We start from the raw sequence: 16,126 nt of genomic DNA, 5'->3' as shown, positions 1-16,126 counted from the left end.
GTACTGACAGCCCTGGAAAATCTTTATTCATCTGCAGCGCAGGCAGCAGGAAAGGCTGCAAGGAAGCAAAGCAATCCCAGGCTGCAAACCGAGTCCCTCAGTTTCTTGGGCTTAGCCTGCCCAACACTATGCAATTGCCCACAGTCACTGGAGAGGTTTTTTTCCCCCACTGAGGAGACTGAGCACCGTGGGGAGGAGCGCAGCATGCAGGGGAGCAATGTGCTGCAGATTTGGACAGGCTGCAAGCATCCAGCTCAGCTCTGCGCATCCCAATCAGGGCAGCTGCTGGAGCTCAGCTCTGGTGGTGGGGGGGCCATAAAACTAGGAGAGACTCGGAAAACATGAATACTCTGCTCTACTGTTCCAGGGCCATGCTGTGTTTGCTGCGCCAATGCAACACCGGATCCATGCAACCGGGGGGGGGTCCGATGGCACTGACTCTGCTCTGTGCTTCCTCCAACAGCTACTCAAATCCACTGCTCTAGGGAAAAAAAACCCAAAAGGGCAGTTATGAAGCAAACAAACTATTTCTTACCCTTTGCTTGGTATCTTGATGAAACCCTCCAGCACAACTTGGTGCCTACGGGATCTGAGCTGGCTGGATAGATCTGTGCTGCCTGTGGCTGCCTGCTTTGTGACGATGGGGCCACAGAGGGGAAGCAAGAGATTTCCTAGCAGCAAAAATGGGTCCCTTTGGTATTCAGGGCACAGCTTGCCAGAGGGCCAGGAGGTCACTGGACGGGTGCCTTGGACAGTAGCTGGAGTTGCTGGGAGAGACTAGGGTGACCACGAGAGATGACCTCTGCATCTCTTTGCCAGGAGGATGCGCGCATGGCGTTCACATGCTTGTCGTCAGTAGGCTTGAAATCCAACCACGGGCAGCTCAGGGATTTGACAATTGTTTGTGTTTGCCTCGAGACAAATATCTCATTCCACCACCAGCAACCCCCCCGTCACAAACTTGCTCCTCTACTGCGCGTGTGTTTCGAGTTTCCTCATGCAAAACCTGCGTGGGTGTTTAGATATGTAATGAGCACATAGTTCAGGATGAAAACAAGTTGCGTGGAAGAGCCAAGTAACGCCAAAAAAATGAAAGCAATACAAACAACAACATGGCACACAGCCATACCAGCTAGATCGTGGGCCAGCCGGATCTCACGTACTCCCCGGAGCTGCAGAGCCGATCAGCTGTTGGAAAAAGAGACCTTTAAAGACAAGTGAGAGGAAATAGCATTGGCAGCTTGGGCCGCAGCATGTTTTCTTCCAAAGGAGGACAGAGCCAAGGACATTAGGCAGAGCTGTTACATTTGGGGTCTCGTTGCTCAGCCGTGAAGTAAGGCGAAAACCTCAAGTGGGATGCAGTTGTGTAAACTCCTATTGTTTTCCAAGCGGAAGCGGAGCACTGGCCTCATGGGGTGTTGTCATACCAGATTTTGGCGATGCTCGCTCACCTAACCGAGCTCCCTCTGCAAAGCCAGGGATTCAGTTTAACTCAGCCTGTCATGCAGGGCGAATAAAGTCGCCTGCCTGCGCTGGACCTGAGCTTGAGAGCATCTTCCCAAGTCAAACATGTGCTTGCTCCCATAGCATCCTCAAAGGAAATTACCTCTAACCTGTGGGCAAGGCTGGAGGGGGACCAGGGCAATTCCAAAAAAACTCCTTAAACTGGCCTCACTCACCATTTTGAGGACATGATGGGAAAAAAAGTGGCAACGCTGATTAAAACCCATTTTCTGCAGAGCCTCAATGCATTTCCACACTGAAAAGATGTAGGACCAGTCCTCATAGACGGGCTATTTCATTTTTCCCCCGTTTGGAGAGAGTGATCATCTGTGCCTCCTTACAACGTAGTAAAACAATATGTCCTTCAAGGTAATAAAATTCCTCTCCTGATCTAGGCCCTGATCCAAGCATCTGCTCCTAGGCCACATGTTTAAATACCTGCTTGAGTCCTCTTCACCACCTCTTACAACATCCGCCCTTTGGTTAAAGGCTTAAATAGATGAAAGAGCTCACTGGCAGCACAGAAGATTGAAAGGGGCCTGAAATACTAGTGTCTCCATACACACATTGGTGTAATTCTTTGCATAAAACCCAGCTTTAAAAGGCTTGTTTTACAAAGCCCGAGTGTGCATTTTTTCCAAATCAAGGTCAGTAACTCAGCTTCATTCACCAATCTCCAGCTGCAAAACAACATGCCCCAGACAATGGAGGAGAGTGTATCTGAGTCAGAAGATGCCTTTTAAGGGATGCAAGTGGCTCCCAGCCATGCTGAGGAAAGAAGATCTCCTTGGTACCCTTGTGTGCTAGGCCTCATCTGAACTGAAACGGGGCAGCCGAGAGCAGGAAAAGTTAGTGAGATGGGAACGGCAGCACAAATCGTACTCGCACCCTCCATGCTTTGGTAAAATGCGCTTTTCCAATGTCACTCCCATGCCACCTTCTCCGTGCCCACCAGTGTGATTCACCCCCGCACTCGGCTCCGCTCCACGTTTCAGTGAGCACTCGTAGGAAGCAGACAAGATGCTCACAGCTGTGCCGCGGGCTAAAAATATTTGCTCATCTCTTCTCCTCAGGCAGGTGCACTCATCCTGGGCAGGGCTGCTCCCACGGGGACAGCACTCGCACACCAGGCGCAGGATGCTCATGGCGCGCTACAGTTCAGCGCTTCTCCCTTTTCTATGTTGAGCACTTGGGTGTTGTCATTATTTCTCTGAATCACCCGAAGAGGATGCTCTGTCCTGTATTTCAGACGCAAAATGTGCTTTGGAATTCAATAGTTGCTATAGTGCCATAATTACGCATTTTATGGAGTACTTAGTTACAATGGCTAGAGCTCTTGTTATTAGGTTTAGACTCCTTCTGTTGCTTTATTTTAAAGACCTTCCTGCTAAATGGTTTCTCTCTGTATTAAAAATAGTTTATTTCAACATTTTCTCCATCCACAGATAGCCTAAATTCATGGTTGTGTTGCAACACTGGTCACCAAATTGATGGTGGGAAGGACAGGTCTTGTAGTCTGCCTTCTGTCTCCAAAATGCACGTCAAAGTTGGCTTAAATAGTGCCAGCAAAACATTTCCCAGGATCCAGGAGCTCTTGAGCACTGATCCTGGCAACATTGCTGTCTGCAGTTTGGAGACAATTCACACTGTCTTCTTGTGGCATCCTCCCCTTCCCTTCAGCAAAATGGAAAAAGTGGACTTCTTGGGTGCTTTTCCTAGAGAATGAATCAGCCCACCTCAGTGAAACATGTCTTGGGCAAGGATGAATCACTTTCCCAAGGTTCTGGTCATTTATGCAACTCTAGAAGAAGCTCAGCTTTAGTGGAGAGAGGTGAGATGGACAAGACAAGCCCCATCTTCCACAATGCTCCTCCAAACATCGGGGATGCTCTCCACCCTACACAGTAGGATTGTCCTTTCCCCTGTTAACCTCTTTTTCTGCCTGGATTTCCCCATCTGGAGAATGGAGCTAAATACTTAATTGCCTACTTTCTAAGGAGCCAGGCAGGATAATTAGCTAATGTTTGGGTAATGCATCATAGGGTAGGAGTACTAAGTAGTATTGCTGTCAGCAGCACAGTGGGAAGTGAAGGACTCAATCTTGTTTTTCAATCAGGAATGTCACGGTCTCCATAAGTTCATTGTTCCCATTGACTGCTGAGGGCAGAGGACTTGTGCAAAGTCTTTAAAGGAAGAGGATGCCAGGGACAGGGGAGAGCTGTTTGCCATCCAGAAGAGCTGTGAGAATAACTGGATGGATTTCAGGCAGAGAAAACTGCCAATGAAGACAAAAGCAGGGAATATGCCCAGGTCTATGCAAAAATGGCTTACGTCTATGACCTTAGTGTAGATATTCAATAGGAAAACCCTCCGAGTCACATCGGGGAAACTTTTCTTGCATTGCACATATTGCATGCACGCAGCACAGTGGGAAGCATGACACAGAGACCCATCCAACTCACCCCAGGGACTGAAGTAGACTCAACCTAAAAAAGATTTCACATCTTTAAATTTTATTATCTTGCAAATTACGTTATGGATGAACTTCAAGTCCATCTCATGTTCACTCATCATAATTGATGAGATTTCAATCGTGCTTTCTTGAAGTTAAACATCTGAGAGACACTTTGCTTAATAGTTTGCCTTTCAGAGCCGTGCATTAGCTCTCTTGTGCTCCTGTCTGCTTAATTTAGAGCAAGTGTCCAAGTGGTGCAATTAAGGAAAAAATCTTGGGCTGGAGTTCTCGAGGCTTTCAATTGACCAGCAGACCCTTCAGCGCCAGCTTGTTTTTGCAGTAGCTGGAACACTTTCCATGACTCACTACTAATTATGCTCTGGATTTGCAAACAAATGTTTTTAACCTCTTTTTGTTGCATATGGAAGTTACTAAAGCATCAGTGCTGTCCCAGTGCCCTCCTGGTAGCGCTGCTGTGATCTGCAAGCCTGGCTTTCCAGCCATACCAGGGAAGGATATTTCTCCTTGTGCCTCTTTTATAAATGAGCTGACGTTTCTCACGCTCTTTAGTTACTTTCTCATCCTGGAGACAGTCTCATGCTTTGATCTCTGCGAAAGATGATTTTTCCAGTGAGGTTGCTGGGTTCTCCCTGTTTCCTGTTGAGTGTCCAGCCACAGGCCATATGGAGACGATGCCAGGTCCTGCCTTTTTTCCCCAGCAGTGGTTAGACAACCACAGACCTTCTCAGCAATTCCTGCCAGCTAAGTGCTCTGCACCCTGTATGGATGTTTCACTTGGGATCTCCACAGTCAGGAGCAGAGAAACACGGATAAAGTGGAACTGATCCTCTCCACCACTTGCACTCCTTGGTCTTTGCAGAGGAGGAGTGATGCCTGACCTCCGGAAAAGGAGAGCATCCTTTTACTTGCCAGGCCTGATGAAATGGAAATCTGTGGACATGCTGTTGTGGTGCATTGCCAGCTGAAAGACGGAGTATGCCAAACTCACCGCCCCATCCCAGTGCTCCCCAGGGAGGGGTTGTGCCCAGTCTCTGAAATCTCAGAAAGGCAGCTTTATTCTAGAGAATTGCTTCCTGTTGTGTCTATTCCTGGGTTTGTACTAAGTAGGTGGAAATACTGGGAGCAGTTCTGGGAAGGGCAGGGCTTGGGGAAGGATATAACTATTCATCAAGATCACCCTCCCAGGACATGGTTAGATGTTCCACTTAAGACCCTCATTGGCACTCAGGCTTAAGTGGAAAATAAATGGGACACTGCTCCCATGAAGAGGGATGAATTTTCCCTTTACCTAAGGAAAAAACCAATAGTGTTATGTGACAGAAAAAGTATCTTCTCTCATTGAAGATCATTTGGTGGATCTCAAGTTGCATTTTTTTTTTTCTCCAGAGGTTATCCTAAAAGCAAATACACCCAAATGGACTCCTCTGTACTATTCGGTCCTCAGCTCTAAGGGCTCCCCACTCTGAAAGGCTGTTGGGGGAGGGCTAAGGAGGCTGACACATCAGACAGGGCTGTTTTTTCCTACAGAGCCAAGAGTTTTCAGTCCATTGCAGGGCAGTGTTTCCATTTTCTGGGGACAGGAGAGCCACATACCCAGCAGGAAGCTTTGTTTCTTATGAGTTCCTTCTCCAGCCCCATAGGAAGCAATTTCCCAGGAAATGTAGATGGGCATGGATTGTTGCCTGAGCCCATCCAGATACTTCTTGTCTCTGTGGTTGCATGGTTTTGCAGTCTGCTTCCTGGGAAGAGGAGGGAGACAATGGTCCTGTGACTGCTGATGGCTTGGGATGGACTTGTGCTCTTGGGCAGTCATCTCTGTGGGCCTAACAGACAGAGCTCAGAGGTTTGTGGGCTGTGTGAATGTAATATGTGCTTCTTTCCTAGCATGCTTCCATATCCATGGGTTGGCTCTGGGGCTCAGGAGCCGCCCCACATAGCTGAGAATGAAGGGTCTGACTCTAGAGGTGCCAGAGGAGGAGATGCCCTGCTTAAAGGCAGAGGAGAAGGGAGACAGTAGAATGAGTCAAGTCACTGTGTTCTTCAACAAAGGGTACCTAGAAAAGCCTGGTCTATAGAGCATCAACTCAACACATGCTAGAAAGAAACAAACCTCCTCTTTACCAAAAGAAGCATCCTAGCCCCATCCAGAATGGATTTCCCCTTGGTGATCTAGACTAGGAGACAGAACAACATTCAAATTGTGCCATGAAGTGGTGCTGCCTTGCTACAAGCCAGGCAATCCCAGTTTTCCCTGCTCTTGGGTATAAAAAAATGGACATCCCAAAAGGCAGTTTGCTCTCCTGTAGTTTGGACACCTTGTAAGGGACTTTGCTTCCAGCACAGGTCATCCCTCAAAGGTCTTTTCCAACTTAGTGATTCTGTGATTCTATGATCTATGACTCTATGATGATAGAATCATAGAATCACCAGGTTGGAAAAAATCTCTTGGATCATCGAGTCCAAGCATTCCTATCACATTACCTGCTGATCCCACATTAACTGCTGATGTATTCATGTTCCTCCAGACCTACATGCAGGAAATTCAAGGTCCTCGGTCCCTGCAGGGAGAGGAGGAGTTTACTTTGCATAAGCCCCAGGGTAAGAGCTTTTATGCAAGCATTTTTTTCCTGGGATTTTTCTCAATTAGGCCTAAGGCTGTCTGTACCCTTTGTGCAAACTGAGGCTCCCAGCATGTGAGAGACCTCCAGCTCACGCTCTTATCTCCCCCAAGACCATTATTTCTAGCCTTTGCCATGAGTCTTTGTCATCTTTGTCAAAGATGGGGAATATAGCTCCATGCAAAACTGGAAGAAGCTTGAAGGTGTGCCATAACCTCACCCTACATGTGCCCCAAAGCTGTAGCTTTACTCACAACTCCTGACTCCCTGCTTGCGGTGGGTGTCTGGTGAGCACCTGCGACCTGTGCCTGCTGCAAAGGCCTAAAAATGAGCCCAGGGGAGGCAGAACAGCCCTGCCTCTTCCGGCAGCACAGCAGCAGTAGACATGGCTCCCCCGGGAATACACAGCTCCAAGGATAAAAATAACTTGTTCTGGAAATGGAAAAGGGCAAAGCAAGCGGAGAAGAAAGCATGAGTCAAGGCAGGTTTGCATGGGAAGAGGGAAGGTGAGGGGAAGAGCAACAACAAAATACTGAGCTGGTGAATCGATGGAACAGTTAGAGGGAAGTGAAGGTCTTGCAAAAATGCCAGCCCAAGAAGTACCAGAGAGACAGGTCTATCAGTGGAGGATGAGAGCCAGAAGATGTATACATGCCCTTCCTGACATTGTCTGGGTGATGCTGGAGGGGGTGGCCACAAGAAGCACATCCCCAGGGCTGCTCTGAGCCCAGTGCAAGGCTTCTCATTGCCCTTCTCATTTTCCTTCTCCCCAGCAGACCCACTGAGCTCCTCTGACCCCAGCACCTTCCCCAGCTCCCTATAGGCTCCTTCACTGCCTACCCCAAGGCTATGAAGAATGATTTCCTTTTTCTAAGCCGGCTGAGTTACCAATGTCCAGCTAGCAGAGAAAGTAGCTGGGTAATGTCAGGAACCGATGGAGATTACAGCCCTAGACAGACTGGAGGTGCCAAATGTGCCCATGGTGACTGCTGAGGTGTCTCATGTCAGGAGTGATTCAAGCCACCCACAGCTCCTGCCCGCTTAGACCTTGGCTTCCCCTGCTGCCAGCAAGAAGCAGTCACGTCGCGCTGTGTAGGCATCTGGAGTACATGACTGAATGCAAAACCAGCTAGCGATTAAAAAGAAGGTAATTCTAAGAAAATGCTTGCATGTATTAGGCAAGGACAGCAAGTACTCCTGTCTACTGGGAGAGAAAAAGAAACAACAGTCATGGCCATTTTTAAGTGATGGAAAACCAAGGAGATAGATGGGATCTTGGAGAACAGGTCAGGAAATGTAAAGAAGAGCAATCTTGGAAGTTTTTACCTAATTGTGACTTTGGTCCCAAAGACAGCAAGGGGCAAGACAAGGTGCGACGTAAATCTCTGATGTCTAAAGGATGATGGAATAGCAAAAGTTAAGCCATGAGGCTTTCAAGAATATTTGTAGAGATTTCTTATCAGTCTACAAAATGAGTGGATGTGGGAACACCATACGGCAACATTCAAGTCATTTGTGAAGAATTTGATGCAGCATCTAACAAAGCCCTTTTTAAAAGTAATTAATTTCTCTTGGCTTGGATCTGAGCATCGTCACACAGGCTGAACGCTGCAATTTAAAGGTTTCTCAGATGGTCATGGAGTGTCTTGATTGCTCCTGGTTAAGATTTAAGTGTTAATGACCCCATCCCTCCATCGAAGTCATGGCTCTGCAGACATGAAACCACTGCATTCATCTGCCTCCTCCTATCTTAGTGCAGATAAGACTCGGCAAAACACCGCATCCTCCAGGACGGAGGCGGGGAAGTGAGAAAGCCAGCAAATGAGTCATCTGAGCCTTACGGGCAAGATTTGCCTGCGATCTGCGCTGTGCAGGAGAAGAGCCACACAAGGGACATGCAGGAAGGTGATGCTGGTCTTGTGAGGGCCTTGAACCCTGCTGAAGGACCATCTTGTGTTACATCACTTGTTATCGACACCTTAATGAAAGTCTACACCAGCCCCCATCATGTCTTTGTCTCCCTCTTTTGTCCTGCAGATCCAGAAGCCACCTCTGCTGGCTTCCTGTCAGTGGAGAAGTGCCTTCTTCTGGGAGGATGCAGCAGTGGTTTGTGGCCAAAAGCCTAAGGGATATGTATGTAGACCACAATGCAAGAGAAACTGGCTTTCCAACTGTGTGTGGCAAGAATGGCCCCTCATTAACAAACTGAAATGAGATCCATCGAGGCCATCTCTTGCAACATGCCCAAGACGTGATTATGGTCATTTTCCTCCCTGCTTCCACTGCATGCCTGGGAAAGGGACGCAGTAATTAAAGTCTGAATCTCATTAAAACCCAGATAGTGCTTGGCTTTCTGAGAATCCAATTATCACAAATGCTACGTAATGCCAGTCAGGGCACGGCTTGTGTTTGGTGTTTGGAATTATTTTTGTTAAATATACAAATACGGTGTGAAATCAAATTTTCCAGAAGATGCTGAAAATCCAAAGAGGGCACAGTTAAAAAAGCAATTCAAGGCTTGGAGAAAATGCCTCCGAGAGAGAGGCTGCAAGGACTTCACTCACCAGAAAGAGGAAGGGAGGAAACATAGCGATGCTTCAAAAAGGAGGCAAAGTAGGGATGCCCGGGCAGTGAGGATGACGTGCATTTGCCCAATGCCTCCAGGGCCCATCTGTCTGGGTCTGGACCAGTATAACTACCAAAGTGGCAAGTCCCAGCTCCTGACTGGTGACCTTAGGCACAGAGCATAGCAAAGTGGTGGCCTGCTCTGGCTCAACTGTCTCTTGACCTGTGCTAGCTCACTCCATGGCTGCTTGGGTTCTGTAGGAGGATATTCATCACTTAACGAGCAGCTTGATCCAGTGTGTATCCATGGGGTGGACATGAGATGGAATATTATGTGATCATGGCAGCAAGAGGTGAAGCTTCTCTTCCTCTCCCTTCTCAATGCAGCAAAAGCTACAAAAATGGGTAACTGGAAGGAGAAGACTGACACCTTCAAAGGAAATTGGTCTTTCTAACAAGCAGTTGACCATGGAGGGGGAAGAGGTGGGGTCTCCATCTTTCTCTAAGATCGGGAACATGTCTGAGGACACAAACCACTCATCTCAGCATATTCACAACCAACCTCCACAGCTGCACACAAACCCAGTGGTTCTTTCTTCATGGACTGGCAGGCTACGATGGGTCTAGGGCAACTCTCCATGGCCAGCTCTCTGCCAAACAACTCTCCATAGCCAACCCTCCATGGGGACATCCAAGCCCTAACCCTCTCTGCTCAGCATTGTCCCCGTGGAGACTAGGCCATGGAGAGTTGTCCACTATGGAGAGCTGGCCAGGGACAGTTATCCCTTTCCAGGCTATGATGCCTGCAGAGCCCATCCAAAACATCCTTCTGTTCTGGATTTGCTCCTAGTTTGTCCCCAGGCTGTGACCTCAGGGTTTTGCTGTCAGCAAAAGCCATGCAGCCAGGAGCTGAGGAGCATCACCCCTAACAAGACCTGATGGTGGGACTAAGGATGCCTGGCTTTGCTGCATCGCTCAGGCTGCTGACTCACCAAGGGAATGGGGACAAGGCTCTTGACTGCTCTGTGCCTCAGTTTTCTGAGCTGTAAACGCGTATTAAAACAATAACCTAATTTGCCACGGTGCTGACAGCTTCCAGCGGCGATAGTGAGGCGCTCTGCCAACCTGGGGTAGAAGGTGCTAGTTAAGTGCAAAATAGTATTATGCTTTTTGTGGCACAGTGCGTCTGCCATACATTACGCTTATGTAACATTACTTAGCACTTAGTCAGCACTTCACATCTTTAACTAATTACACACAACCGAGCCATTTACCAGCGCGAACAGAAAAAACATCCAATAATGACTGATCTGGAAGCATTGCACTGATTTCCAAGCTCCTCTAAGAGTCAGGATTGCGGAAGATGGGAAACAGGATTTTGAAAAAGAAAGGCCAAGCAAACAAACAGATGCATTAAACGAGGGGGGCAAAAAATATCAAACCACATGTTTGCAGCGAAAGATTTGCCGGGTGAAACTGCTTACTGCATTTTCTCATGGAGACAACCAGCTGGAGCTCAGACTGCAGCATCTCCGAAGTACGTTTAAAATTCACCTCCTCCTTTTTGCAATTAAACACATATTCTTATGCACCTCGACTTTTAAAATAAATAATGACAATTTTTAGCGCTAGCAATTAAAAGCGATGCTGTTTACATTTTAATTAGCTCCTTCAATGTGACTAGATCGGCTTTTTTCAATCAGAAATGGATGTATTTAGAAACAAGACAGCTTTAAATGCTCTTTGGTTTTCTCTAAACAGTAGCCCTGATCTGCTTTCAGGTTCTTAGGGTGGAAGGAACAGAGAGGCAATCTGCTGGATAGAAAACTCAGCACAGCTTTTCTTCCCGGTGGCGAATCTCTGTGGGAGTGCAGAAAAGGAAGTTTATTTTGGAAGTGAGAAAAATAAAGTAAGGTTTTGTTCCAGGAGAACACAAAGATAAGTAGCATCTGTGCAGCTGGAAGTGCTGTATGGAGCTGTGAAGACCGTATTTACAGCTGCAAAATGCCAGGTACGTTTTCACATCCTGGTAGGACTTCAGAAGGCATCAAAGTGCTACTGAGCCAGCTTCCAAGATGCATTTTCCACCCACATTTTGGCTTGCTTGCAAAATCATCGATCATATCTTGGCTCAGTGCCTTCTGTAGGCCTTGATTCAGCATAACGAGAGCTGATAAAAACTTTACCACTGATTTCAGTACAAATAACGGGTGTTACAGCCTGGAGAATACAGGTGGGGTACATTGGGCCCTATGGCTCTACATATCCAAACTGTTTCATCTGAACCTCCCTTGAGACTTCACCATCAGCAGGCTGCAGCCGGCACATCTGCATCTTGGATGAGAACCTCCTAGGGAAGAGGCAGGTGTCAAAACACAACAAGGAAAGTTTTTGCTGTTCAATAATTCCTTTAAATAAACAATTGTGAATGTGTTGATAAAAACGCATGAAGGAGAAGCAGGTTCAGAAATCCGTGGTTAATAGGAGCGTGGTAGGGTTTTAGCGCTGCTAAGCAATATTCTCCTTTCTGCACCCTCATGCTGCTAAGCAAAGAGGTGTCGTTATTTCTGACTTACAAATAAACTCAGTGGCTTGCCCAGGGCAGTGAGGGAAAGTCTGGAGTAGGATGAGGATTTAACGCTTCTTTGGGGAAAGCTCTGTCCCAGTATCTCTGTTTTAGGGGAACAGAAGCTGGTGAAAGGGCTGGAGAACAAGTTGTATGAGGAGTGGCTGAGGGAACTGGGGTTGTTTAGCCTGGAGAAGAGGAGGGTGAGGGGAGACTTTATCGCTGTCTACAACTCCCTGAAAGGAGGTTGTAGAGAGGTGGGTGTTGGTCTCTTCTCCCAAGTGACAGGTGATAGGATGAGAGGGAATGGCATCAAGCTGTGCCAGAGAAGGTTTAGATTGGACATTAGGAAAAATTTCTTCATCAAAAGGATTCTCAGGCTCTCAGGCACTGGCAGAGGCTGCCCAGGGAGGTGATTGAGTCCCCATACCTGGTGGTATTTAAAAGAAGAGTAGATGAAGTGCTGAGAGATATGATTGAGTAGTGGACAGGTATGATTTGGCTTGATGATCTCAAAGGTCTTTTCCAACCAAGTGATTCTATGATTCTATGATTCTCTTTCACAGAGATTTCAGCCCTGGGAGTCTGCTGGGGCAGAGGGTCCAGAGGAGTCACAACTGCTAGAGCTCTGTCACTCAAAAGTATGTTTACCTTGTCTCTGCTTCTGATTTGCTCTGTGTCAACCACTATAAACAGAGCTCCCTGGTATGTGGTAAATACAGGGAAAATGCCCTCGAAGGATGAACTGTAGATATGAAGTTAGGAGAGGAAAGGTAAATTGCTGTGATTTGAAAGATAACAGAGCATCCCTTCCATGACTGGGTTTGTAAGGAGAATTGATTATGTATTTGGGGTTTGTCTGGGGTATTTCATAGAATCATAAAATTGTTTGCCTGGAAAAGACCTCTGAGATCATTGAGTCAAACCATACCTGTCCACTACTAAACATCTTCCATGGCAAATTACTCGCTTGTTCAGGAGAAGATGTCTGTAGAAATGCTGTCTTGGATGATTCCTGCCCCAGGAATGGTGGGGGAAGTGAACTTTCAGGCTTGTCACTTCCAGCCCCAGGAACCGCTAAGCCTATCACCATCCCTCACTGCTTAGTCTCCTCTAGCTACAGAATAAGCAGATTAAATAGTAAGACCTTCATGGGCTTTGCATTACCTCATGTGAATCATACACCAGGATCTGCTGGGTGCACACAGTCAAAATCATAGAATCATAGAGTCATAAAATCGTAGAATCATAGAATGGTTTGTGTTGGAAGGGACCTCAAAGCCCATCCAGTTCCAACATCCCTGTTATGGGCAGGGACACGTCCCACTAGATCGGGCCACCCAAGGCCCCATTCAGCCTGGCCTTTAGCACCTCCAGAGACTGGGCAGCCACAACTTCCCTAGGAAACATGTGCCAGTGCCTCACCACTCTCATTGTGAAGAATTTCTTCCTAACGTCTAGTCTAAATCTGCCCCTCTCCAGTTTATACCCATCACCCCTAGTCCTATCACTACAAGCCATTTAGAAAAAGTCCCTCCCCAGCTTTCTTGTAGACCCCTTCATGTACTGGAAGGCCACCGTAAGGTCCCCTCTGAGCCTTCTCTTCTCCAGGCAGAGATTTCTGAGTTACCTTCAGAGAAATCGATTCACAGCCTAGGGAGAAAGAGAAGAAAGATCTGAAAGCTAAAATACACAACAACCATCTATACAGGAACACAGCTTTGCATGGTGACATCGCCACTCCTGTTTGCCCCATGAGGTGATGACCATTGAGTCCATGTGATTTAGTGATTATTCCCCATGGCTGGGCTGGGCTGCAGTCCTATACTAAATCACTGTGGGTTCTCAATTTAATCACAATACTTATTAAAGTGGGATCGTTTTTCCATTTTTTTGTGCTTTCGGAGTAATGGAGGTGGTGATTTGGCCAGGAGACAGCCCCACAGAATGCTTCTGCACTTGAAACACTCATCCTTTCCTCCTTCCACAGCCACACATAGAATCATAGAATGGTTTGAGTTGGATGGGACCCTAAAGGTCATCCAGTTCCACTCCCACTGGATCAGGTTTCTCAAGGCCCCATTGAACCTGGCTTCAAACACCTCCAGGGAATGGTGGCATCTGGATGTGAGTGCAGAAAGACCGGCACAAACAGCATCCCCCACCACAAGGCCGGCACAGGAGACATCTGACCCAAAGCCAGGAGCCTCCCTGCTATGCTTTGCGGGCAGCCCTCACCAGTGTCTCTCATTGGGCCACCAAGCTGCGGTCTATTGGCTGATTCCTCCAGATCTTGTAGCAGAGCCAGAAGGCGGCACAGCAAGCACAGGCAAAATCAAAGCTGTCACAGCTGGTTAAGGCTGCATCCGAGTGAGGCTGAATCACCAGATCCTTGGAGCCAGAGGATGGCATGATGCTTTGAAAAGGAGACCGTGGCTATTCAGCACTATCCATTTCAGCATCCATGCGCTAGGCAGCTCCCACTGTAAGGCTGAAGGACCACCCCAGCCTTCCTAAAACTACTGAGTCGTGCTGTCTTGTTGCTTTGAGACTACACTGAGCTTTTATAATTCTCCAGCCAAGCCTCCACCCCCTCTCTGCTTCTCCAAGTCAGCTGATCATCCAAATGCAAGAGTCTGCTGCATGCGTTCGTGTAATGAGTTACATTTTGGAAGACCTTCCTAAACCTGCTTCTTACACACTGTGAATGAATGGGAAACCTTGGACCTGCAGCTTGCGAATAGAGCTCAGCAGGGCCATAAAGAGGATTGCGTAAGAAGAAAAACAGGGATTTGGAGATTTTTAAACCTATGCTTGAAGGCACAGTAAAAGCCAGTAGTGAGAGAGAAAGCTGGAAAATCACAGGGAAGGCTCTACCCAGGGCTGAAGGCCAGGAGATTGTCCAGTGTAAAAGCTGGCCAAGGCTGAGCCTCAAGAGGCTCCTCAAGGATGGGGAGCTATGGACAGATGTGCACTCCTGGATCCAGCTGTGCCACTGGACATGCTCCCCTTCGAGCCTCTTCTCCCCGCCCATCAGCTGCTCCAGCCCATTTAGCACGAGGCAGCGTCACTCATCGAAGCGGATGTGGTGGGTTTGGGGTCAGGATGATACTTGCCATTGACAGAGTGGTGCAGACTGTCCTTCCCAGCTGAGGACGGTAACAATTAGCTGGGGCACAGTGACATTTCCAGCTGGCACAGTCCTCTGCAGGGTGAACAGCTGCCTGTGGCTGGAGAATAGAGGGAGGTAACCAAGCTGGAGCCTTTTGAGACAATTAAGGATTGCTGGGAGAAGGACAGCAAGCCAGGCAGCAAAACTAGTCGGACTTCCTCGAAGGCTTAAGAAGTGCTTTTACACCCTAAAATGTAGCAAGAAGGTGAGTGAGGAGGGAAATGATGCTACTGACAAGCCAAAAGGGTCAATAATCTGAGCCCTCCTTGAAATCCTGTTCTCTGAGTGCAGGGAGAAAGGAGAAAAATAAAGAGGGAAAACGGGTTCTTGAGAAAAGTTATACTGAAGAAATCAGTCCGTGTAGGGTGCCAACATCATCTGGTTTTCATTCTCAGCTGCTAATAATGGGATTAGTTGATGAACATATTGTTTCTTGGGTGGCTGTGTTTTAAAGTCTTTAGACGATGTGATCCTGAGAGGCAGAAGAAAGGAAATGCAGTGGCAATATAAAACAAAAAAGGAGAGAATATAATTCTGTCAATCACCAGTCTATAAAAATAATAGTATGAATATTTAAGAAAAAAACATGATGAAATATTTAGAGCTTGGTTCTGTCCACATGATAGTATCAACGGGGAGAAATTTTGCAGAAGCCAGATGCTGAATACAATTAACACTAGGGAAGAATCAGACGGCTTTTCTTCTTTTCCAGCCTTTTTTGATGCGAAGAGGAATGCTGTTAGAGAATAGCACGGCCAGAGGATAGAGACAGCACAGCCTTTATGAACATGTGTTTTTATTTTGACTGATGTATTTTGCTGCTTTGTCTTAGGAAATAAAAAAAAATCAGGGAAAAAAAGGCACTGGTCTGAAATGTGGTTTGTACAAACTGAAAACACATTGAAATGCAGTAAGTAATCCTAAACAAGAGAGTGCTACATTGAGCAAGGCACGTTTATCAGGGTAGAACAAGAACTAAAGATCGAGTTTCATTAATATCTCTGCTAATGATCTAGAAGGACGATGTCTTCCAGTACAAAAAGAGATACACAGATGATGATAAATTTGAAGCAGTTTGGTAAACAGTAAAGAGTTTTCTCTGGTTTAGATCCACTTTTGTTCCAAACACCTGGAAATTTCCATCCAACTGAAAGTGGCATTGAATACACTGAAAGATCTCATCTTGTTGAGTGACATCTTCATTACTCACCGCTTAGCCCACTCAG

This window comes from Cuculus canorus, chromosome 1 (genome assembly GCF_017976375.1).
Source record: "Cuculus canorus isolate bCucCan1 chromosome 1, bCucCan1.pri, whole genome shotgun sequence".
In the NCBI taxonomy this organism is placed as follows: Eukaryota; Metazoa; Chordata; class Aves; order Cuculiformes; family Cuculidae; genus Cuculus; species Cuculus canorus.
This window is presented reverse-complemented; position numbering follows the sequence as displayed.